Below are 25629 nucleotides of genomic sequence, written 5' to 3'. Positions count from 1 at the left end.
CGCCATCAGAATTGCAAACATCTCCAACGAACTCTTTACCCTCCCTAACGGGTTAGTTGTGGGAGAACTAGAGCCGTTCGATGCCCTCCATGAACTTCAGGGCTCAACGAATATCCACACCCCCGCCTCCTGCCCCAATATTAACAGGACCTGGAACAGCTGCTCCTCTGTTATCAGGAGGTCTTCGCCTCGCATCTGGGAGATCTGGGCCAGACTGAAGTCTTGCACCACCCCATCCTCACTACTGGACCCCCCATACATCAGCCATCATGGAGGAAAAACCTGGTGCAATGCCAAGAGGAAGACTACCAGGTCCATAACATGCTCAATGTGGGGATTACGACACCCTCAAATAGCCCCTGATCTTCCCCGGTAGTCTTGGTAAAGAAAGAGGATGGATCCATGGGGTTTTGCGTCGATTACCGCCAGCTTAACAACGTAACAATAAAAGATGCCATGCTACTTCCTCAAATCAACGACTCCCTGAATTCTCTATACAATGCTCGTTGGTCCTCTGCCTTTGACCTGCAGTCAGGCTACTGGCAAGTACCCATCCAAACAGAGCACTGTACCAAAGCAGCTTTCTCCACCAATAGTGGAAGGCTTTACAAGTTCAATGTCCTCCCCTTTGGTCTGTGTAATGGGCCACCCACCTTCTCCCACTGAATGGAGTCAGTCCCATGAGGGCTCACCTGGAAGATTTACCTAACTTACCTGGACGATGGTATCATATTTGGGCACACCTCGAAAGAACGCCTTAACTACGTAGGACAGGTGCTGCACTGCATACAAGCCATGGGTCTGAATCTCAAGCCATCCAGATGCAACTTGCATGAGAATCCGTCACCTTTTTCAGCTACGTTATCTCACGCGTGAGACTTGCCCCAGATCCTGACAAGCTCCTAGCCATTGCAGAGATCACCCCACCTACTGATGTCAAATGAGTTCGTGCCTTTCTCGGCCTTGCCTCTTACTACAGGCGGTTTGTCAAGAATTTCGCTACCATCACCAAACCCCTACACAACCTGACAAGAAAAGATGAGGCCTTCCAGTGGACTGTCCTTAGGCTCGAGGCTTTCGCGACATTCAAATACCACCTCACAGTGGTACTGATAGTTGCATTTCCTGACTATACTCAGCCCTTCCAGCTGTACACTGATGTCTCCCTTGTCGGGATAGGTGCAGTCCTCGCACAAGTCTGGGAATGCAAGGAACACACCATAGCGTGCACCAGCCAGACCCTGACCCCATCGGAAGTCAACTAGGCTTTGCAGCCACAAAGCGCAAATGCCTAGGTGTGATCTGGGCACTGAAGCACTTCAGGTCATACCTCTTGGGGACCTCACTCACCACCATTACAGACCACTATTCACTACAGGGGCTGCGGAGGTCTCACACTACCAATGCCCTCTTTGTGGGATGGCTGGAAACTTTGGAGGAGCTTAACTTCAACATCACATACTGCCCTGGCAAACTCCACACCAGTGTTGACACTTTGTCGAGGCTACCCCTTCACTCACTCTTTAAGATACAGAAATGGGGCACCACACATAACCCTGATATGGCAATGGCAGACTAAACAAAAACCAGTGTGGATGCCCATATCTTCAACAAGCTGGCAAGAATAGGAGACCATCTTCTACACCCCTTCTGGCCACATCGTCACTGGTTCAGAGGAGGTTGAGGGCATCCTGACCTATCTGTCATGGAAACTGTACCCACCTCGGACAGCAGAAGTTGCTTCAAACTTTCCAAGACTGGACACCACACCCCTCAGCTGTCGCCAGACAGGTAATTGAAGCTTGCTGGGCCTGTGCCCTTGGGAAAGACATCTCCCGAACCCTGGGACCCACCGGACACTTAACAGCAACCCGACTTTAGCAGCTGCTGGCCGTAGATGTCATGGGTCCTCTCCCACCTAAATCAGCAGTCTGATTTGTAATTACCTTTGTGGATATACAGTAATCCCGCATTTTTTGCGGATTTTTTGTCTACGGTTTTGCCCTCTCGCGGATTTTCTTAGCTAAAATATCCTTGAATATACAGAAAACAAAAAATTTGAAATTCCCGCAGCTTCCAATTGTAGCGCGGTAAACTCACCCCACCCTCTGTCCCTTTCCCGCGGCCCCTCTGCCAGTGTTACCATATCTAGCATAATTTTATTCTTTTAGCATAATTTTGATCAAATTTTCGAGTCTGGAATATTTTTTAGCATATTAGAAGTTTTAGAATCATTCTAGCATAATATAGAATGGAATGGAATATTTTTGGAATAATTTTATAAAAGCTACAAATCAGAGAGAGAGAGAGAGGGAGAGACGAATAAGGTAAGAAGATGTTTGAATAGTTGGTTACTTTCAGTTTGGGTTTGGTTGGGTTGGATTAGGTTAGGTTAGGTTAGGTTAGGTTCGGTTTGGTTAGGTTAGGTTAGGATAAGTTTGAGCTTTGTACTTTATCCATGAAACCTAGGTTTTTCCGATGGATTTTGGTATGATTCATTCGATTTTCAGCTTCATTTCAGTCGGAAATGACCATTTTCTGTGTTTCCCCCCCCTCCCTATAACCTCCGATTCCCCAAAGATCCCCCATTATTGCAGGGGGATGGGGGGGGGGTCATATCTCAAAATCTGGTTATTTCTGACGGAAATGATGCTCAAAATCGAATGAATCACATCAAAATCCATCAGAAAAACGTAAGTTTCGTGGGAAAAAGCAGTATGGGCAGAAAACCGATATTTATCCTCTTACTGTATGTAGGTTCATTTTAATATTTTCATAGTAAACAATACATAATTAATATGTTGCACGAATATGTATAGAATTTTATCATTTAGCTTCAAGTTAGCATAATTCATTTTTTACTTGGAACAAATTTGCTCAATCTAGCATAATTTTTTCATTGCCCTAGCATAATTTCGTTGTTTGGATATGGCAACACTGCTCTCTGCCCCGCATTCTTCAGTCCATGCCTGACTGCCTCATATGTCTGGTGTACTTGTAACCGCAGTATGATACGAGCCTCTTGCCTCCCACTTGCTTTCCACATGGCCCCAGGACGTAAGCCAGCCTCACCAAAGGCTAATAATACAATTAGTAAGAACTCCAAAGTGAAAAAACGATCAAGAAAAGTTATGACCTTAGTAGAGAAAATTGTGTTACTGGACAAGCTAAGAAATGACCGTGGGAGTGTTTGCTATCACCAGTTAATGCATCTTTTTATTTTGTACTGTTTTGTGAATAAATGTGTGGATAATTGTGTATTACAGTACGGTGTTTACGTTTTTCCTTCATAATGGAGTATGTGCTTTCAATCTTGTAAGAAGGTATTTCGGGATGAGTATGGAGGTTTCGGGACAATTCGCAGCACAACAAACACAAAACAATTCGCCTTCATTAATGAAGATAGCTATGGGTGACACTAGAATATAATTCAAAGGCAACTACAGCGAGGAAGAAACAAGTTAATTATTGACTAAAGGAGCAACTAATAAATAATATCCAGAACCTACGCTACTGAACATAGACTTTGCTGGATCCCCCTGAAATATAGTTATTAAAGTATTGATTAATTAATAAGTATATTGATAAAAGTATTGATTAGTATATTTATAGAATGGCGGGGAATCGTCCAGAGTGCGAATTGTTCTGAAGGGGAATCGTCCATGTTTTGACGGGGAATTGTCTGACGGCGAATTGTCTCGCAATCAGTATGGACACGGACTGTGTGATGGGCAGCATGGTGGACACAAGTGTAAGATTCAATTGTTAATAGAGTATTCGCGGAATTGACTTTTCGCGGGGGTTACAAGAACGTAACTACCGCGATATATGCGGGATTACTGTATATTCAAAATTCTTAGTCGCCTGCCCCGCGAAGTAGCCTACCACTCCGCTACCGCAACCAACTCTGAACCAGGCTAGTTACCCTCGACACCGAGGACTGGCCCTCCCATGAGAAAATCATACAGTGGGGGATGGACACCTGCCCCTGATCAGACGGCATCACGCCTCAAGAGCACGTCTTTGGTGAACCCCCACTGCTAATCCAACCTCTGACACTTGGTGCAGCCGGTGCACCCCAGCTCTCCCTCCCTAGACCCCCTCTTGCACCTTAAGAACTGGCTCCGCCACATGCAATCTTGCCAGAAACTGTCAAAAGACAAGACTCCACCAGATAACTCATATCAAGTAGGCCAGCGAGTCATGGTTGCTAGGTTGCCCCTCAACCATAAACTTTATACTAAGTTTATAGGCCTCTTCGAAATTAAATGCATGCCAAATTGTTACCAAGTTGTCATCGATTTTCACGGTGAAGCCAGGATCTGCTGCAACTCATGCAGTAGCCTTGATATTTCTAAAGCTTTCAACAGAGGTTGGCACCATTCCCTGCTGTCCAAACTCCCTTGCTATGAGCTAACATCTTTTGCTCCTCTGTTTTCCTCATACCTCAACAACAGAAAAATAAAAGTAGATGATGTATATTCCAATTTCCACTCAATTAACGTTGGCATGACACAGGGATCTGTTCTGGCACCAACCCTGTTCCTGGTTCATATTAATGATCTCTTATCCGTCACCCACTGTACCATCCATTCATATGCAGATGACAAAACTTCATAGTTCATTCACACTCAGACACCCATTTACAAAGTCTAATATCTCTAATTCTCAACTCAGTACAGCCATCTCCATAAATCAAGACTTATTTACAATCAATGAATGGGGACAAAACAACCTTGTCTCACTTAATACTAGGAAAACCAAATATAAACAATTTACTAATAGACAGATACTGCCAGATTCGTATAGCCCATTACCTTCAATGCTACTAATATTCCCATCTCTAAAAATACTGAAATTCACGGTGTCTCACATAACAATGCCCTCAGCTGAACCTCTCATGTCAGATCACTTACTAAAACTGCCTCAAAGAAACTTGGTTTATTGTACAGAGTCCTTAACTTCTTCACTGATGAACAATTAGCTATAATTTGTAAGAGTCATGTGCGCTCTCAGCTTGAATACTGCCCACCCTTGTGGAGTGGATGAGGAGAGGCTGCATTAAAACATCTTGATAAAATTCAGGACAAAGCTGCTGGAATTATTAATAACCCTGATATAAAACATAAACTTCCTCTCCTACAAGTAAGAAGGAATGCTGCCTCCCTTGCATTATTTTACAGATATTTTTATGGCAAATGCACAGACGAAGTTGCATCCATTGTGCCACCTCTCCATGCCTTCCCTTGTGCTGCATGTGCATCTGGCAGCGCTCATGACTGGAACGTCACTCAGCCATATTGCAGAACTTCTCCCTATCAGAATTCTCTCATTCCCTGAACTGCATCTCTCTGGAACTCTTTTCCCCAGAGTTGTATCCAACCTATAGCAGTTCAAGTCCAGCTGTTACAGACATTTTATGAATGTAGGCCTTTGTTTTATTTTTATTACTCATTTGTTTTTCCTTCCTCTGTTTTGTTTTAAAAAAAAAAGCATGTATAAAGGTACAACCCCCTCTTGAACAACCAAACCAACACCGAGACTAGGAACAAGGAAACCCCCCACGTTGCCAAACCAAATCGCCAACCGACTCTCATTCCCACACCCCGGTCAACTTTTCACCCCTGCCCTCCCCACCTTGAACCACCACCACCCCGCTCTCTTCCACCCCACCAACCGCATCCTCACTCCTGCACTCCCCGCAGCCACCCCCCTGCCCTCTCCCTCCCCCAACACCTCCCACTCCATTTCATCACCTTCCTCACCCATCGCCTTTCCACCCTGCCATGTGCCTTCATCCAGGGATTCTCCCTCCTCTCTCACCCCAAGTAACACTTCACCAGTATCCTCACCGTCCCCACGGCCATCCGTAGTTCCTTCTCCCCCCCTCTGCAGCCTAACTCAGCCTCCAGCTCCACACCCTCCTTCTCTTACCTGGGTGACAGGAGAAGTCAGTTTCCAGTCTTCACCAGATCGGGCCAGCAATCACAACCCCCTGATAGGTATAGCCACCCATTTTCCACAAACCCTGTCACACCATCACAGCCACCCTTCATTTCATCACCACCCAGCCCTCCTACCCTTCAAAACCCTAACCAACAACCGTCCCACACACCACCACCACTGACCTCATTAGCCACATGCTCCCCACCAATACCACTCCCACCCACCCCCATCCTACCCTACCCACCCCGTTCCATCCACTTCCTCAAACCGCTGCCACCCCGCTCCATCTCGTGCCGTCACCCGCATGTTTCCAACCATCTCCCATCCTCAGCACAACCTTCCCCTCATCATCACCACCTTCCCAGCCCTCCCTGATCCCTAACACTTCACCCCACAGCACTAGGTCAACTACCAGCTCCTTCTCCTCTTTCTCACACCTTGTCAATAGGAAAAGTCATATCCTGGTCCTTTTTTTTTTTTTTTATGCAACAAAAGAAGGAACCAAAGGCCAGGAGCCCAAAAACCATTCCTTCCAAGAAAAAAGCAAAAATAATACAAAAGAGAGCCAAATTCAAGATCCGTTCATTTCAAGATGCCTTGACACACTGCGTTGAAAAGACTGGAGATCACAGGATGCAGGAAATACAGACAAAGGGAGACAGTTTCAGAGCTGACCTGTTGCATAAATGAAGGACTGGGAGTAACGGTTAACTCTTGCACTAAATCAGGCCAACAATCACGACCATCTGAGAGATATAGTCCCTCCCTACCACCAAACCCTATCACACCACCCCCGCACCCCCCTGAACCCTGACTACCAACCTCACTCCCTACACATCACAACCTCCCAAAATTCAATTCCTAACAAGCACAATCTCCGACCCTGCCAGCCCCACTCCCGCCTCCACCCACCCCGGTGGTACTTTTGCATCCGCACCGGTTGACTTAAAGCTGGCCCCCAGGTTAAGGTTACCATCAGCCTACCTGCCACCAGCACACCCACCAGCATCACTGCAATCTCCTCCCTCCAGTTGTATCCAGCTCATCTCAACATGTTCGTCCACTAGGCTTTCTGGGTAGCCCAAACCAAATGGCAAACAAGAGTCCAGAAATCACAACACCTGCTGAGACGACTTACTAGCCACCCTCACTCATGCTCCCTAGCCCTTGTCACCAACCCCACCAGTGAGCCAGATGAACAATCAGTGTCCTGGCACCACCTCCTCCAAGACCTTAGCCCTACCACCGTTGCCAGCCACGAGAAAATATTTTACCTCCAGCCATGGGGATGTGGCTTAAAGCACATCAAGGGTGGTAAAATAACCGAGACTATTCCAACTGTGACCAGTGATAGATATCAGACAGCAAGGAGCCACCACTGAGTAGTAGAAATACGAGTGTCTGCACCAGAAGGACACAAAGAGCCGGTGCGCCCAGTGTCCAGAAGCTCCTCTAGCCTGGAGCTGCCACACTGCCACCATTGCAATCCGAGCCACCAGTACCAACAACGGCAGGGGCTTGTCAACTTAGTGCCTGATAGAGTGGCACAACTGGGCTTACTAGATGCGACCTTGCAACACCTGTGCTTGCTAGAGGTGGCTTGGCAACGCAGGAGTTCCAGTGTTCCACAGTGCTTGCTAGACGTGGTACAACCGAGCTTGCTAGAGGAGGCTTGGCAACACAGAAGGAATCCAATGTTCCAGAGTGCTTGTTAGACGCGGCACAACTGAGCTTGCTAGAGGCGGCTTGGCAACACAGAAGGAGTTCCAGACCACACACTCCTCGGAGTCTGGCAGGCTTCCCCAGCGTGACATTGAGGCTGGAGTCAGTCCCTCATAAACATGAACATCCCCTCACACACGTAAAGAGAGTCCCCCTACCCCTGGAAAAGGAATTCTAGGCTTAGCAATGTAAACCTGTTGTCCCGACTATCTAGGATCCCTTCTAACTTCACCATTAGACCCACTATGGGTAGAGACCATACTACTCTATCCCCAGGCTGGAAGAGAGAGGGAGCCAGACATCAAGTCTCCACTTTGCCAGGGCCAGAGTTGTAGTTTATTTCCCCCTTAGCCCTACCTCAAATAATTCACTACACCCCAACACCCCCTACAGAATCAGACAAAACCCACCCCCATCCTTTTCCAGAGAGGTCCTTGTGATGGATGTCAGTGTTATATGTGGGCCATCCCCTTCAGATCTCCCCTCCCAACTCCCCTTCACCCCAACTGACCATTTCTTGTATATAAATCTCACGATATTGGATTTAAGGTGGTTTATAGAGGCTTGTGCAATAATAAATCTTTTGTCCTACCGTCTGGAGTTTCCGTGTCTACCTTGTACTCTAAAGATGTGTTGGGCCTGCTTAGGTGTTCCCCTCTGTTTCAAAGAAACCCACTAGACCGAAAAGAATCCAGTATAACAATAAAAATGCAGCAAAAAACTAACCACCACTAAAAGAGCAACATAAACACTGAACCAAAAGTACACTGAGTCTCTGCAACAATTTTAATTTCTCTCATATCTGGAATTACTAGCATGTGGAAAAGTTGATCAAGAGCTCCTACTGTGTACAAGGATGGCTTTAAATAACAAGAGAGGAGTGATATGCTGGAAAAACTAGAATATAGAAATTGATGAAGATCCGTACATAATGTTCAATTTGTCCAGTGACTAGGATTTGCTTCCTATGATAGGTTAACCAGACACTGTTAATTAACTGATATTCTCACCAAGCTCATATGCAGCAAATGATCTAAAAAAAAAATTATGAGTCTTGAAGTTTACAATCAGATGGTTTGTATCCTGGGGGAGGGGGAGATGGTGTCATATGCACAAAGTTCTCCATGCAGAAATTTCTCTCAGGTCATTAAAATCAAGGGGGTCTGGGAGTGAAGCCTCTCAGTTTGGGTAAGCTATGTTAGGGGCTGGATTGTTAGGTTTCCCATAGGAAAAATTTAATGTACATAGAAATGCACTGGTGATGGATATTGTGCATGTGCAAATGGTCTTGTGCTTGCACACTAAGGTGAAGGAGAATTTCTGCTCGGGGAAATTTGTGCATCCAACACTGGCACTAGACTTGTTCCTTGTAGCTAAGTACAGTACAGTATGTTGATTTGGTCAAAAATTTCAAATGGGAGGGACCCAAGGAATAGGCTTGGGTCTGACCGGGGGCCTGGGCTAGCTCAGGCCCCTCTGTAGCTAACTTAGGCCACTGTTGGCCATACAGTACTTTGGGCCCCCATTTGTGGAGACCTGCCTGAATCATTCTCTGAAGTGTGCCACCATACTTTCATTAAAATGACTGAAGAACAGTTTAGGAAGGATGAAGAATAACGTCTTTATTCACCTGAGACAAAACAAGCTGAACAGATCCTGATGACATCCAAAATTCAGCCGAGCAAACCATAAAGCATCTTAGTTTTATATTGTTTTTTTCCTGATTTTGGACTATCTTCAGTAACCTGTAGTACTGTAGTGTTTTCCCTCGATTATTCTTATAATGAGAGCCATGGATGCTAATAGAACACAACATTTTTCATGTAGAGAAGAGACGGCAGTAATCTGGCCATAATTATGGCATTTTGTGAATATTCTTGAAATCCTTGTTTCCACTGGTCCCATTTCAACACTGATGGCACTTACTTCTTTATTTTTAACTTTTCAAATTCTGGGCAGTAACTTAGTGTTCTGAACAGTGGTGGGACTGTGTAACAGACTTGACACAGCCTACATGTACCCTGTACTTTTCCATACCATGCCATTCTAATCCACCCACTGAAACTGACTTTGCAGCCTAAGTCAGTTTTCCATACCTTGGAAATCTGACAAACCCACAGAAACTGACATGGCTGTCTAGGTCACTTTTCCAATTCTGACCCACCTCTAGGATCTGACATAGGCCTAGCTCCCTAGGTCACTTTTCCACATCATGGAATTCTGATATACCCACAGAAACTGACATAGCTGTCTAGGTCACTTTCTCCATACCGTGGAATTCTGACCCACCCTTAAAAACTGACAGTTGCCAAGGTCAATTTTCCATACGATCATGGAATTCTGATCTACCCATAGAAATTGACCTAACTGTCTCGGTCATCTTTCAATACCATGAAATTCTAATCCACCCATAGAAACTAATATAGCTCCCTAGGTCATTTTTCCATACAACCATGGAATTTTGACCCACAAATAGAAACTGCCAAATCTCCCAACGTCAGTTCTCCACAAGGCCATGAAAAATTAACTCACTCATTGAAACTGACATAGCTGCCTTGGTTACTTTCCATGCCATGGAATTCTGACCCTCATTTAGAAAATAACACAGCTGCATAGGTCACCTTTTCTTGAGGCCAAGAAATTCTAACCCACCCACAGAAACTGATATAACTGCCTAGATCACTTTCCCATGCCACAGATTTATGAGCTACACATTGAATCTGTCATAGCTGCCTAAGGCACTTTTCTAAAAGGCCATGCATTTCTGACTTACAGGAACTGATATAATGCTGTTTAGGCAACTTTTCCATTCCATGGAATTTGACCACCCATAGAAAAATGACATAGCTGCCTAGGTCACTTTTCTATAAAGCCATGGAATTTTGACCACCCATAGAAACTGGCATTGCCTAGTTGCCAAGATCACTTTTCCATATCATGGAACCCTGCCCCACTCATAGAAACTAATGTAGCTGACTAAGCCACTTTTCCATATGGCCATGGAATTATGGCCCACCCATAATAACTGACTGAGCTCCCTAGGTCACTTTTTTATAAGGCTATGGGATTCTGACCATTTGTGCCTGAAGCATCCCAGGACTGGGAGGTGGAGGCAAAAGTACAGGCAGTGTGGATTAAAGTACACTTTATATATATATATATATATATATATATATATATATATATATTTTATACATAGAGTATATATATAAATATATATATATATATATATTTTGTACATACAGTATATATATATATGCTGTATATATACTGTAATATATATATATATATATATATATATACATATATATACTGTATATATATATATATATATATATATATATATATACAGTACCCTCGCATCCAGCACGGTAATATTGTCATGCATGGGTCACGTGTTGGACCAAAAACGTATTGGACTAACAACAGAGCTTATGGGGAAAAATGAATTATGTCAGCAACCCTAGGAAAAGTCACCCTAAATACCTACCATATACCTATACATATATTGGTACTATTGTAATTATAATAAATGGTACTGTGCTATGAATGATAACTAACCTTTTAAGATAGTGTTGGTTGGCTTGCTGGGAATGGAAGGTGGAATCCAAGGCTGTAGTTAGTCCTACTGGGTCCCCGGAGGATGGCTGCTGGCGTCACTAGCGGGTAATGGCTGTTGCTCCTCCTCAACCTCCCTCATAAATCCTTCGAAATCAAACCTCCCTCATAAATCCTTCGAAATCACACTTAGAATCACTATCTTTGTCCACAGCCATGGAAGGCCCTGCTTCTGCCTGTCCTAGCACTCTAATCCTCGGCAAAGTGCATGCTTCTCACACTGTTGCCAGAGCCCCGTCTCGTGACTGTGGAAAGTGATCGCTGTCGCTGACTCGGTAGAGAATAAGGAGAAGCAAATTTGTTTATAAACTGGTACGCACGCCGATGAGAAGGGTTTCAAAACGATTGATATTTATTCTAAAATATTAATATGTATTCAGTGTCAGGCTAAATGTTCAATGCTGTAGTACGATACATTCTCTGTCGAGTCGCCTGGGTTTTGGTCACACTGTTTTCCCAGTCGTATGCTTGGCAGGAATCCATCCAGATGAATTCCAAATGCCCGTGGTATCGTCGGCAATTTTACCACGTTACCGTTCCGATTTACCATCGTATCCTCGGCAGACCTGGTATGAAGTGCCGTGTGATAGCCTTCGGCTGCCAGGATCTTGTCTTAAGTTTTTTATTATGATCACGTTGGCTTCATTCATGTCGTAGGAATTGGCAATGTCAACTTTCCTCTCCCCTTTCTTCTTCCTCTCGATGCTTTCTAGCTTGGTGGCCTAAGGGAGGTGCCGACGCTTCTTGGGGTTCTCAGAAGGCTTCCTAGGCATTGTGAGCAGGGTAAAATGCAGTAACAAGGGCAGAAAATGCAGCAAGAAAAAAGCACCTTCCAATGCAATTATGCGACTGAGTGGCGCTGTGGCGGGAGAAATGTAAACAAAACATCACGTGACACCAGAAGCGTTTTTAATTGGGCGGCATCACGATCACGTCACGATAGCGGGCGGGGAAGGCTACATGATCAGAAGTTTTTCATTGGCTATCATCATCATGGGAATGTCCAGTATGACCGTGTTGGACTGGGGGTGATCGTGCTAGAGTGAACTCTGCGGATTTCGCCCACTTCTCGGAGCTCTGTGCGTGTTATGCTAACACACTTGTGTTGCAGTAATTAAATCGTATTAAATAATACTAATTAATTGCTCTCCGTGCTGGACCCGAATCGTGCTGGACTAACGCGTGTTGGACGCGAGGGTACTGTATATATATATAAGTAATCCCTCCACTATCCAACGTAACAGAGCCAAAAGCATGTCCGGAAAGTGGTCCTGTCCGAATAGTGGGTACCAGCCTCCTGGACTTGTACTTATGGACCCTAACTCAGAAAAACACCTATACAACTCCCTCTGGACATGCATAGCACCTTTTTAAGACCCAAATCACACCAATAAGGGACATAAAAAACTGAAATAAATGCAAAAGAACCATAAAATTAGGTTTTAGAGGTGAGTTTATACAATAGTAAACATTCTGGGTACTTACAACAAGTCCTTGGCTCCTGGACTGGTACTTATGGACCCTAACTCAGAGAAATACCTCCTTACTGCACATGCATAGCACCTAATACCCAATTCACACCAATAAGGGACATAAAAGAGTGAAATGAGGTGTTAGAGGTAAGTACAGTATGGAAAATACAATACAGTACAATATGAAACATTCTGGGTACTTACAGCAAGTAACTGGCCATCTTGATGAATAACCGCCTCCTCTCAGATTCTGACAGTAAGAAGGATTGTCATAAAATGAAAATGTCATAAAATACTTTGCGGTTCCTTTGTGGTTGAGTTATATATATATTAGACTTGTGGACGAGCGGTTTTTATATCTTGGAGTAGCTTGTAGTAGATAATCTTCTTTCCCATTTGTCATGTAGTGACAGGAGAGGTAAAGAATAGTATGGGACTATTTTTATTTGTCTTGGAAATATTAACAAGTCTCTCACGCAGAGCGGAGTATAGAGTCCAGTTCCGCTAGCTATCTCTCTGTCTCGCTCCCTCTGTCTCTCTCTCAAAGTTGCCAAGCCCTTCTCCCTGCGACCTGCCTCTTGTATGGCTTGTCTCCTTCTGAGCTCTCTTTCCTAAATTCTGGTGTAGCAGGGGTGTGTCACGTGTGTTCCTTGTGAGTGGAAAGTTCTAGCAGCCTGTGTGTGAGTATGTGTGTATGTGTGTGTATGGTCACTAGGCGCTTTGTTCACCGGTGGACTGCTGACAACTAACTGCATCATCTCCTTACTGGCCACTGTCGTCAGCTTTCCTCAGTGTAATTTGCAAGCTCATTTCCTATTCCCAGGCTCGCATAGAGCTGTCTATCTATCTATTTATCTATCTATCTATTATGATTTGTAATTACAATACATTGCTCGGTCATGCGAAAATGGCGTACCATCGACAGTTAATAGTCCTAACATATTAATACATATTATATACACATTATAATGAACTTATAAGCTAATTAAGTGAAATACATAATATTGTAAAAGTAACATAATTGTATGAATAGTGATTATTCAGTAATATTACATTTTAAACAAGTTGTATACATATTTGAATAAATGCATTAAAGTAAATTATTTAACTGTAATACAGTATGTACTTGGGATATTATAGTGAAATGCATACATGCAAGAATAAAAAATAGTTTAAAATTAAGATTATGGTAAGAGTTATTAATATTTCATTTAAAGATAATGGTACTGGTCTGCCATATATGGGTCATTCTTCTTTGTATTTTTTATTTATTTATTTATTTATTTTTTTATATATATATAATTAATACTATATACAAAATATATACACTTCATTCAGGGTGGTTAACTGTGATGTTAACTCTCCCCCCACTAAATAATGACTCCAAATTAGCAATTCTTGCATGCATTCTGTGCATTGCGAGCAGCAGTACTGCAACTACAATGCAGACGATTATAAAGACAGTAGGTGCTGGGCTATACACATAATATGGGTTGAACATACTCAAACTCAAATCTTCCCAGGGCTTCATTGTTTCATTGATCAGCTGCATAGTTTCAAACTTAGGTGAAGTCAGCTTAATACTTGTGCTCATGTTTAAGTTCATATCAGGCAGTGGGTGGAAATGTTTGTGTGTATGATTGAGAATGGCGTAGTGATTGATGGTGGATAAAGTAGACATGGCTGGTGTAAATACCGCCCAGTAGTCTGGTGCTACGTATAATCCTGATGCTGATGTATGAGATGGTGGTATATCTGGACAGACTATGTAAACTGATGTGTTATGAGGGAAATAAAAAAACTGTGAGTGTCCAATGCGTTGATGGAGTACAAGTTTATCTGGAGCAAAAGTGAAGTTGCAATGATTATGAATATTGTCATTTCTGATGATAGCCATTTCACAAGGGACTGTATCAGTAGGCTGAAACGTGAAAATGTACGCAGGACAAAGATGAACAGCATGTAAGGATGTGCGGCACTTTCGTTCAATCGTTGACTCACTTGCGAAAGTGACAGTGTCCCATCTCTTGGAGACCATGATGAGTTCAGTGTCTGTGTTGATGTTGATGATGACCAAAGTGTTGTTATTTTTATAGGGGAAGGGGTGTATTTGGTATACTGTGAACAGGTCTTCAGTGATGAATGGTACATGAACTACCACGCCATCACCAGCATTCGAAATTCCTTGCATAAGTGCCCTGAAACGATCTCTAGTGTTCTCTAATTGTAGTAGAATCGTGTCAATATGTTCTGTGATGATGGAGAAGTGCTGGAAAAGGGTAACGTTTCCCTCCAATTCATTTATTTTATCTACACTCTCGAGAGCTATGTTTTCTGCTTGTTTCAGATTTTTCACAATTGTCTTCATTGCTGAGTTCTGTCCTGTGATGAATTTATCTTGGTATGTTAGTACCTGAGCTATCTTATTAAATTTGTTGTTTATTTCTTTAAGGTCATCCTCTGTAGCCAATCCAAAGATGTTCCCAAGAACTGCGCCGCCCAGGTCGAACAAACCGCGCTTTTGGCGAGTACGGGTGATGTTGTTCCTGTCGCTCAGTACCTCCGTTCCATAAGATGGGAGATCTTGGATCATGACGAGCATAGTTGACTTCGCCTGTTCTAGTTTCCATTTCGCTAACTTTACCATTTCATTCACTTCCTTGGTGTTATGTGCTTGTGAAACATAATTTCCTATCATGAAGTCCAGAGTTTGCATCGGCGTCGCAAGTCTGTCTAGATAAGTAGGTAAGTCATACAAGTAATCTAGACCTATTTCAGTACTCATGACGTCCTTAACGATTGTAGTCGTGGCCGTTGGAGCTATGAGGCATCCTTGTCGTACTATATGTTTGAGGTCTAAGTGCGCATATCCTCTTGCTATGTAGAGGAGAATCCATAGCATAAGTCCCTTCATCGTAACCTACCGAAAAAAAAAATCTATTAATTTCCTATAATGCTGTGGTCGATGATAGTGATGATGTGCGTTACGGTTGATTGTTATTTCATTTATAGAAGGAGTTTAAATCGATATTTAATTCTCGTAAATGATGTACTGTAGATTTGATTGGAACAGTTGCACCTATGTTCGATTGTTTGGTATATGACCTTAATTTCTTTTTGTAATCATTGTTGTGTTCTTGCTTGGTTTCTTGAGGTACGTTCACCTGTTCGGTTGTATCCGAGGCTGAATAATTATGTGATAATTCCCTTGAAACTCGTTTCAAATGGTCAATATGAACTTGTTTCTCCTCGCCACTTGAAAGTAACTTAATTAAAACTTTGTTTGCTTTTGTGTTAATTACTCTGTATGGGCCCTCAAATTTTGGGGATAATTTATTGTCTCTCGTATGAATGACACCGTAAACAATGTCTCCTAAGCTGATAGGTGAATCTTTTGCCTTCTTGTTAAATGCCTCCGTCATTTCTTCCTTGGACATCGTTAATTGTTTTTTGACTCTTTTGTGAATGTCCTGGAATTCACGTAAACGGAGTTTAGAGTAATCATCGTAATTGTATATAGGCATGCTGTCACCTCCTATTGTAGGACTCATCTAAGTCTGCGGCTGTGGTGTTGCCCTCACCTGTGTACAATGGTGCCACGTTTCCCCAACTTGTGATGTGAAACGGAAGCTATTTATGTACAAGGCAACACAAATACGATAAATTCAGATGAATGAAACTTACACTTGTGTATTTTGATGGATGAATCAACAGTAATCTTATTATGCATAAAATATTTATACAGTAACACAGAAACATGGCATACATATTGTACAGTGTTGCTAAAAGAAATTGTAGTCACTTTTAATGTTTTTTAGCGTAGTTTTAGGGTGGGTAATAATATTACAGTCATGGATATAAGAGAATGAGCCTGAAAAAAGAAGAAATATGCCAATATCCAAAGTAAAAGAAATAATTCATATAATTCTTGTGAGTGGCAACACTGACACACCCAGTCTGGCCTAAGGTAAAGTATGTACCTCCGTAGACCCAAGCATAGCTTGTACAGGTGTTGCTAGGGAAAAATGCTCACATTTACTGGCTTTTACCATAATTTAAAGGGTGAGGAATAATCACATTTATAATCATAAGCTAATATGTAGTACAAAATAGTAGGCATATGCCAATACTGAAGTAAAAAAAAAAACATTATTCACTCGCGAGCGGCAACACTTCCACACCCAGTCGTTGGCCTTGATCTCAGGGGTGGTGTGGAAATGATGTCAGATTTACAATATATACAATATTATGTAAAAGAAAATATCCAAAATGTCTCTTGCAATAAGAGAGAGAGAGAGAGAGAGAGAGAGGCAGGCAGGAGAGGGGCAAGGTTGAATGCATTGTCGGCATGACGGGGGGTGGTGGTGGTGGAGGCATTGTCAGGCTGAGAGATGGAGGAAGGGGAAAGAGAATGAATGAATGAAAATCAATCATGGTACTGCAATAACGGGTCATCTGTTGCCGTATACAAAAAATGATAAATATCACTAAATATAACAAAACCAAATTAACAAATGAAAGCACAATTATAAACAACTTATAAAAGAATCAAAAGTACTCAGGGTGGCTCACATCTCCCGCCAGGAGAGAGAGAGAGAGAGAGATAACGGTATAGAAAACGTGGCAACACTGTACACAGGTGCGGGCCGCACCACAGCCGCAAACTTAGGTGAGTCCTACTATAGGAGCTCATATGGTAATTTTTTATCTGTGCCATATATAATGAAATGTGGTGTGTCACCGATGGATTTATTTATAGACCCATTAATTGAGGCCTCTACTCTGGGAATCCAATCATCCCAGCTTGCATAATTTTCACTGAGTGTGTCGTAGCACATCTAATACCTTTTTATTTTGTCTCTCTACCAACCCATTCGATGCTGGGTGATAGGCCAAAACATTAACCTTTTTGATGTTGTATTGTTTACATATTTCTTGTAAGATCTCAGAATTAAATTCTCCTCCATTATCACTTATTAATACCTTTGGGGTAGTAAAGCGACATATTACATTATCTGTTATTGCCTTTGCTACTGTCTCTGCCGTCTTATCTTTAATTGGAGCTAAAATGACAACGGGAAAAATGATCCGTTGCAACGAATAAGTATAGGTTATTATTGTATGATAATGGCATCTTGAGTAAATCAACAGCGACAACATCCCATGGTTGATGTGGTACAGGGTAATTACCCATTGGTGCAGGTGTGATTGGGTATCCTTTGTGTTTCGCACATGATTCGCATCTGTCTATATGATTGTTTATATCTTTTCGTAATGAAGGCCAGTAATATAATAGCTGGGCTTGGTTGAATGTCTTATCCTTTCCAGGATGTCCTGCATGTGGGCTGTCGTGTATCAATTGTAATACTTGGGGTATCATGTCATTAGGTACTACCAACTGGTTAGTATTTCTTTGGCGTTTTGGTTGTTTAGAGTTAATTTTATATAATGTATTATTGACCATTGTGAATTGTTCAAGTGGGTCATGCAGTTTGGGTAATTGTATGTCATCTCCACTTTCTAACTTGTATATTACTTTAGACCATATTAGGTCAAGTCTTTGTGCCTTTGCGATATCCTCGTGGTTTAGGATATTTCCTTTGAGATCTAACGCCGCGACCTGAATTGTGATCGGGTTCCTAGATAATGCGTCAGCTACTATGTTCATTTTACCTTGTATATAATGAATTTGTACACCAAATGTCATAAAATGAAAATGTCATAAAATACTTTGTGGTTCCTTTGTGGTTGAGTTATATATATATTAGACTTGTGGACGAGCGGTTTTTATATCTTGGAGTAGCTTGTAGTAGATAATCTTCTTTCCCATTTGTCATGTAGTGACAGGAGAGGTAAAGAATAGTATGGGACTATTTTTATTTGTCTTGGAAATATTAACAAGTCTCTCACACAGAGCGGAGTATAGAGTCCAGTTCCGCTAGCTATCTCTCTGTCTCGCTCCCTCTGTCTCTCTCTCAAAGTTGCAAAGCCCTTCTCCCTGCGACCTGCCTCTTGTATGGCTTGTCTCCTTCTGAGCTCTCTTTCCTAAATTCTGGTGTAGCAGGGGTGTGTCACGTGTGTTCCTTGTGAGTGGAAAGTTCTAGCAGCCTGTGTGTGTGTATGTGTGTGTATGGTCACTAGGCGCTTTGTTCACCGGTGGACTGCTGACAACTAACTGCATCATCTCCTTACTGGCCACTGTCGTCAGCTTTCCTCAGTGTAATTTGCAAGCTCATTTCCTATTCCCAGGCTCGCATAGAGCTGTCTATCTATCTATTTATCTATCTATCTATTATGATTTGTAATTACAATACAGGATTTCCTGAAGCACTTCCAATACACTGTTCATGAAGTCTTGCACTGAACTTAGTCATTTGCACTCAGAAGTCCATTCTCATAACACTGCGCACTCGTGTCTTACTTATGCTCCATTGTAACTTTATGAAATAAGTGTTGCACTCTGCACTTAAACTCTTTGCACTCATAAATCCATTTTCTAAACATAATACACTCTAGTTAATTTTAGCTACATTGAAAGTCTATTAAATCAGTCTCTTTTCACTCAGAATTCTAATTTCTTAACAATATGCACTGTTTTTCTTTCACTGCACAACACTAAATTCCCATGTGGTCTAGCAGAGAAGTTCTTGCCGTTTAATCACTGTCAGAGTCTGAAAGTAGCAAATGGAGGTGACCTTGGGCTGCGTCGTTGGGTCGTGGTGATGGCGTACACACTGCAGATGACTCTGAAGATAGGCGCAAACTCACGTCAAGCGGTGACTCCACCGTGCCTGATGTGCTGGGCTGTGGCTCGGAGCATGAGGGCCTGTCTTGGGGAGGCAACGGAGTGGAGCCAGGGCTGGGCACAGCAGGGGTCACGGGCCTGAAAAAGCTGTCAATCGTTGATTGACGTAAAGAATGACGATTCTGATGGTTAATGATGCGCTGCCTGAAAGCACGCACTTCCTCCACAAGTCCCAAGGGCCCCATCTCCCTGTCGCAGTCCAGGTGTTCCAGGTAGTCCAGAACGAACTCTAGGTGTTCCCGGAGTGCGCTCAGCTTGGGGATGGCTGGGGTAGTGTCATGATGAGAGGAGTCAGCATCATCGTCACCATCCTCGTCGGAATCTTCAAGCTGGGTACTGACACCTGCAACTGAAGATGCGATCTCGATATCAGACAGGGTCTGATACCCAGGATCGCCCTCGTCGTCATCCAACCACTTACGCACTTCGTCCACATCAACATCGTCCCCATGCGCATGTAGAAGTGCATGGAAGTCATCCACGTCAAAACCTAGGAAATCATGCTCCACATCCATTCCGAGAAGCAGACGAGACCAACCATTTTCTAGAGTCTTGACAGGGACTTCCTTCCATGCACTGGCCCAGTTGTAAATGGCAGACTTGATGTTGTAGCGACGGAAGTTTTCCAAAGTCCGCTGGCCTCGAGTGTCCCGTCCCTCCCTGCTCTCGTCCTTGTCCTCGAGAACAACCATCACCTCGTCCAGGAACTTCCGTCGGTATAGCCGCTTCGTTGCCATGATCACTTCTTGGTCAATTGGTTGGACGAGAGCAGTAGTATTAGGTGGAAGAAACATGCACCTAATGCGGCCATTCTCAGCCACCAAGTCCTTGTCGCACGGGTGGGCAGGTGCATTGTCACCGTACCTGGTCACGTGGGATTCCCAGTTTCTCCGTCTGGTAATGTATGACCTCCTTGACGAAATGGCGGTGGAACCAGTCTTTGAAGATGCCTTCAAGGAATAGTACCAAACGACAGGAAGGACATCCATAACCCCATGAAGACACCGAGGCTGCTTTGCACGGCCAACAGTAACGGGCTTAAGCCGGTGCATGCCGTTAGCATTAGCACAACACAAAGCAGATATCCTTTGCTTGGAAAGCTTGCGGCCAGGTACACGCTTCTCCGTCTCCTCAGCTAGAGTGTTCGTAGGCAAAGAGCAATAGAATAAACCAGTTTCATCAGCATTGAAGACTTGACCGAGAGTGAGGCCCTCCCTGTCGATCATGCCCTTCACCTTGTGCCGAAACTCCTCTACTCCATCCTCGTTAGCGTCCAAAGCTTCGCCATGAGACTTACGGTTGGTAAGGCCATGTCATAACTTGAATGCAAAGAGCCACCCCTCGGATGCCTTGAAGTCTAGGGCATCGTGAAGCCAAGCAAACTTCTCAGCAGCAGCCTTCAGCTCCGTGCCACGCACCATCACACCAGCTGCACGTTGCTGTCTATACAAAATCAACGTGGAGCGGTCGACTTCAGCATACTTGGGAGTATACATCATCTTCCTCTCCACGTTGCGTTTGCTTTTCGATGAGAAGTCAGCCGTGTACTGCATGAGTTTGTCTCGGGATCTCTTGATATCAAACAAAGTAGATCGGGCCAGGTTGAACTCACGAAGGATGCGTGACGAAGACCATCCCGCATCCACTTTCTCCAATATCTCCCTCTTCTTCTCCAGAGTCAAAACAACTCTCTTCCTCTTCTCAGGCAGCGGGGCCATCATCACACACATGAAGAAGAGGCATGAGAGCAGTAGGAGAGCCTGCAGCAGGTAAGGCACCACCACAAAAGCAAGCACGTGGGCAGCCATGACGACGAGCGTGCACTCACGACAAGACGGACGGTAAGTGGGGAGGATGCAGGGGCGCTCTAGCGGATGTCGGAGGAATGACGCACCAAAATAATGCTGTCCCGTGCCGCGCACGCCAAGTTCAAATTATGGGTGGGAAAAAGTCGGATTTCTTTCAAATTTTTTGCAGTTTTCGGACCATTTTGGGAATATTGGATCCCGGGACGATAATGTCCGGTAAGTGGGGATGTCCGGTAAGTTGGGATGTCCAGAAAGTGGGCGTCCGGATAGTATGGGGATAACTGTATATATACACTCAATCCTCGTAAATCGCGTGTTTATAAATCACGGATTCATAAATCACGGCTAAGTGGCTATGAGACTGTCGGCACCCTTAAATTGCTGTTAAGTTATGAAAATCACGGACCTAGGCACCGAAGTGGGCCTTTTCCAAGGAGAATTGTAAACCGCGGCATTCAATTTGCAAATCGCAACCCAACAACCAATCACCACCCGTCCCTGGTGGCAAGTGTGCATACTAATGCCTCTACGTTGTTGTTCTTCCCGCCAGTCCGCACACTACAGACCATCGCCGTGGAGTACGAGAGCTACCTGCCTTTTTTTGTGCACCTTCCCCCCTGCCTCCTACCTTCCATGGCCCCTCCCGAACCCCCGATGATGCACTCTAGGCAGTATGGCATCAAAAAGCAGCTGCCGTTGTTGTACAGTCAACTTTTGGAGCTCATTTGTCATGCTGAGAAGGGAGCACCCCCACCTCATGCTGAGAGGTTCTAAGTTCTTCCCAACACCACCCCACTCCATTCACTTAAGCAATATCATCATAGGATTAAGGTGAGATCCCTTAACATTGCTTATTTCTATTAAATACATGCACTGAATATTCCTAAATTTGTATGTTTGTGTTTGATGGTGCCTAGATAGGTGTAGGTAGAGTGCTGTGGGGGGTGGTTGGTAAAAGTACAGACCCAAATTGCCGCAATTTATGAGGATTAAGCGTATATATATATATATATATATATATATATATATACTTTATATATGTATATATATATATATATATATATATATATATATATATATATATATATATACTTTATATATGTATATATACATTGTATATGTACTTTATATATATACATATATATATATACAGTAATCCCTCTAATATCCGAACGCCCAATATCCGAACATCCCCACTAACCGGACATAATCCTCCTGGGATCCAATATTCCCAAAATGGGCCAAAAACCGCAAAAAATTCAAAAAAAATCTGACTTTTTTCCCTCCCATAATTTGAAATTCCCGCCTGGCGCCAAACAGCTGTTACCCCATGGTCCCTTCAGCCCTTCCTTCCTCCTCCCCCTCCCCTGTCAGGTTGCCATTTGGTATTTTTCATTACCAAGTGTGGGCCAATTTGATAATGAAAATTGTTTGGTAATGCATTAGAATAATGCATTACCAAATGGATTTTTCACATGTATGAGGATACACAGGATGGAGATGGTGGATTGTTTGCTCTCTCTGATTAATCTGCTACCCTACATACTGTAGTGTGAAAATAATCAACATGGTGTTAGTTATAAGGAGAGTGATTACATGTATTTCCACTTGTATATATAATTAGTGAAGAATATATGCTAGCTTTACAAATTTGGTAATGAAAAGTTATATTTGACAATGAAAGTTGAGGAGATTGGTAATGTGGCTGTTGTGATCTGGCAACTCTGTTACCCCACCAACATCAACAGTCACAGCTTAACTCCGATGGAGAGCAGATACTCATAACAGTGCAAGCCACAGGTGCTTGTTTTTTGTGAATAAACAGTGAATAAACTTCAATACCTTGCCACTAGAACACACAGGAATTTACAGTGTTGTGCAGTGTTAAGAAATTAGAATTTAGAGTGCAGAGGATTAACTGTGGACTGCAAACTGGCGGTTCAAACCAGTCCAAGAGCAAGGGACTTGTAAGTACCCAGAATGTTTAATATTGTATAAACTCACCTCTAAAACCTCATTTTATGGTTCTTTTGCATTTATTTCAGTCTTTTATGTCCCTTATTGGTGTGATTTGGGTCTTAAATAGGTGCAATGCATGTCCAGAGGGAGTTGTATAGGTGTTTTTCAGAGTTAGGGTCCGTAAGTACAAGTCCATAAGCTGGGGCCCAATATCCGGACAGGACCACTATCCGGACCTGCCTATGGCTCTATTGATCCGGATATTGGAGGGGTTACTGTACTTTATATATGTATGTATATATGTATGTATATATATATATATATATATATATATATATATCCCTGCTTGTCGTACGAGGCGACTAAAATGGTTGGTGGTGGGTTAGTGCCCCACCCTGTAAAGAGAACTAAACAAGCAAATAAAGCGCCTCGGACCAGGACGGACCATACGTTGACGATTAAGGAATGGACAAGGGACATTCTGAGAGTGGGAACGTGGAATGTGAGAGGAGTGAATGATGAAATGAAAGAGAGAGAGATTGTTTAGGTGCTTGAGGATGCAAAAGTGGATATACCGTATTTCGCGGCATGTAAGACGCACTTTTTTGTCTCAAAGTTACCTTTAAATATCCCCATGCGTCCTGCACGTTAGACTAAGGCAAGTTAGGTAGGCTCCACTGAGAAGAAACTCTTATAAAGATGAACATCTCAATGCTTAGCAACCACAGGTGTTTTCTACAGTATGTAGACTTGATTTTATTTTAAAAAATAATATACACTAGTTTGTATATGCGGCAGATTTAAGAAACACATAAAACTTTCGTGGGTTTGTTTACAGCTCAACTGGCTAACATCGTGAAGATATTTAGCGGTTTAGCAATTTAACAGTTTAGCATCCGCACTATTCCAGCAAGCTAACGCACATGATCACTGGTGAACTGTCTGCTAACCTTCTGAAAGGCAATCATGACCACTTTGCTTGCCATCCATTCACTAACTAGCAAAGCAATCATACTGTAGAGATGCTGGCTAGTGAAACTGCCAAGTCATCAAAACATACTTTCGTCACGTATGGAAATTCAGTAACCCTAATTAGGTCAGTTACTTTTGTGACATTTTGTGAGTGTATATATGCAGCAGATATTAAAACACGCAAGTTCAAGAACACAAAACATTCACGGTTTGTTTTCAGCTCAACTGGCCAATACCGTCAAGGGGTTTAGCGGTTTAGCAACTTAGCAGTTTAGTGTCTAGCGTACACCCTACTCTAGCAAGCTAACGTGCTCACTGGTGAACTGTCTGCTAACCTTCTGAAAGGCAAACATGACCACTTTGCATGCCATCCATTCACTAACTAGCAAAGCAATCATGCTGGAGAGATGCTGGCTAGTGAAACTGCCAAGTCATCAAAACATACTTTCGTCACGTATGGAAATTCAGTAACCCTAATTAGGTCAGTTACTTTTGTGACATTTTGTGAGTGTATATATGCAGCAGATATTAAAACATGCAAGTTCAAGAACACAAAGCATTCACGGGATTGTTTTCAGCTCAACTGGCCAATACCGTCAAGGGGTTTAGCAGTTTAGCAACTTAGCAGTTTAGTGTCTAGCGTACACCCTACTCTAGCAAGCTAACGAAGTTACAGCTTCACTTTTTCAGCCAAGTGAAGTACTTTAGCAATGTCTATGCAACTCAGGGCACACCCAATTACAGTATTTTGTTATGAAAATAGGATAAAATTCACTGAGTAGCATAACTGATGCAATATCTGAAATAGCAGTGCCTGACGGGCATTCATATCAGCGTCCGCCATTTCTGCTGTATTCTTAGCAGACAAAGCGATCAGAATGATTGACAACGTTCACTCTCTGCATCTCTGCTGCCTAAGCAAAGCTCTCATGATCGGCAATGGGGATCATTTAGGCCGTAACATCCAAATTTGTTAGGTTAGGTTAGGTTGTAAAATCGTTTGCCATTTTGGACGTTACGGCCGAAACGACCTAAATCCTAAGGTGTAGGTGAGAGTTTGGTGTGGGTGTAGTTAAGGAAGTAGAAGTGGGAAGAGTCAGGCTAGGGAACTGATAATCCGCTTATTATAATCCCTTCAGCCCAGCAATGTATTTTATAGGGCAGTTTATTCATGCTTGCCATATGATTTTATTCAGTTCAGGAAACATGTATTGAGGAGGTTAATGTGGGCTGTATCAAATGCCCCAAGTCTGAATATCGCCTGTGCTGTTAAAACGATTGCCAAGTTAAAGTCGTATGAAGTGTGGTATAAGCAATTCAATGGATG

This window comes from Coenobita brevimanus, chromosome 103 (assembly GCF_032717465.1).
Source record: "Coenobita brevimanus isolate Jiangsu-jjx chromosome 103, ASM3271746v2, whole genome shotgun sequence".
Classification (NCBI taxonomy): domain Eukaryota; kingdom Metazoa; phylum Arthropoda; class Malacostraca; order Decapoda; family Coenobitidae; genus Coenobita; species Coenobita brevimanus.
The sequence above is the reverse complement of the archived record's forward strand: the minus strand, read 5'-3'. Positions refer to the sequence as shown.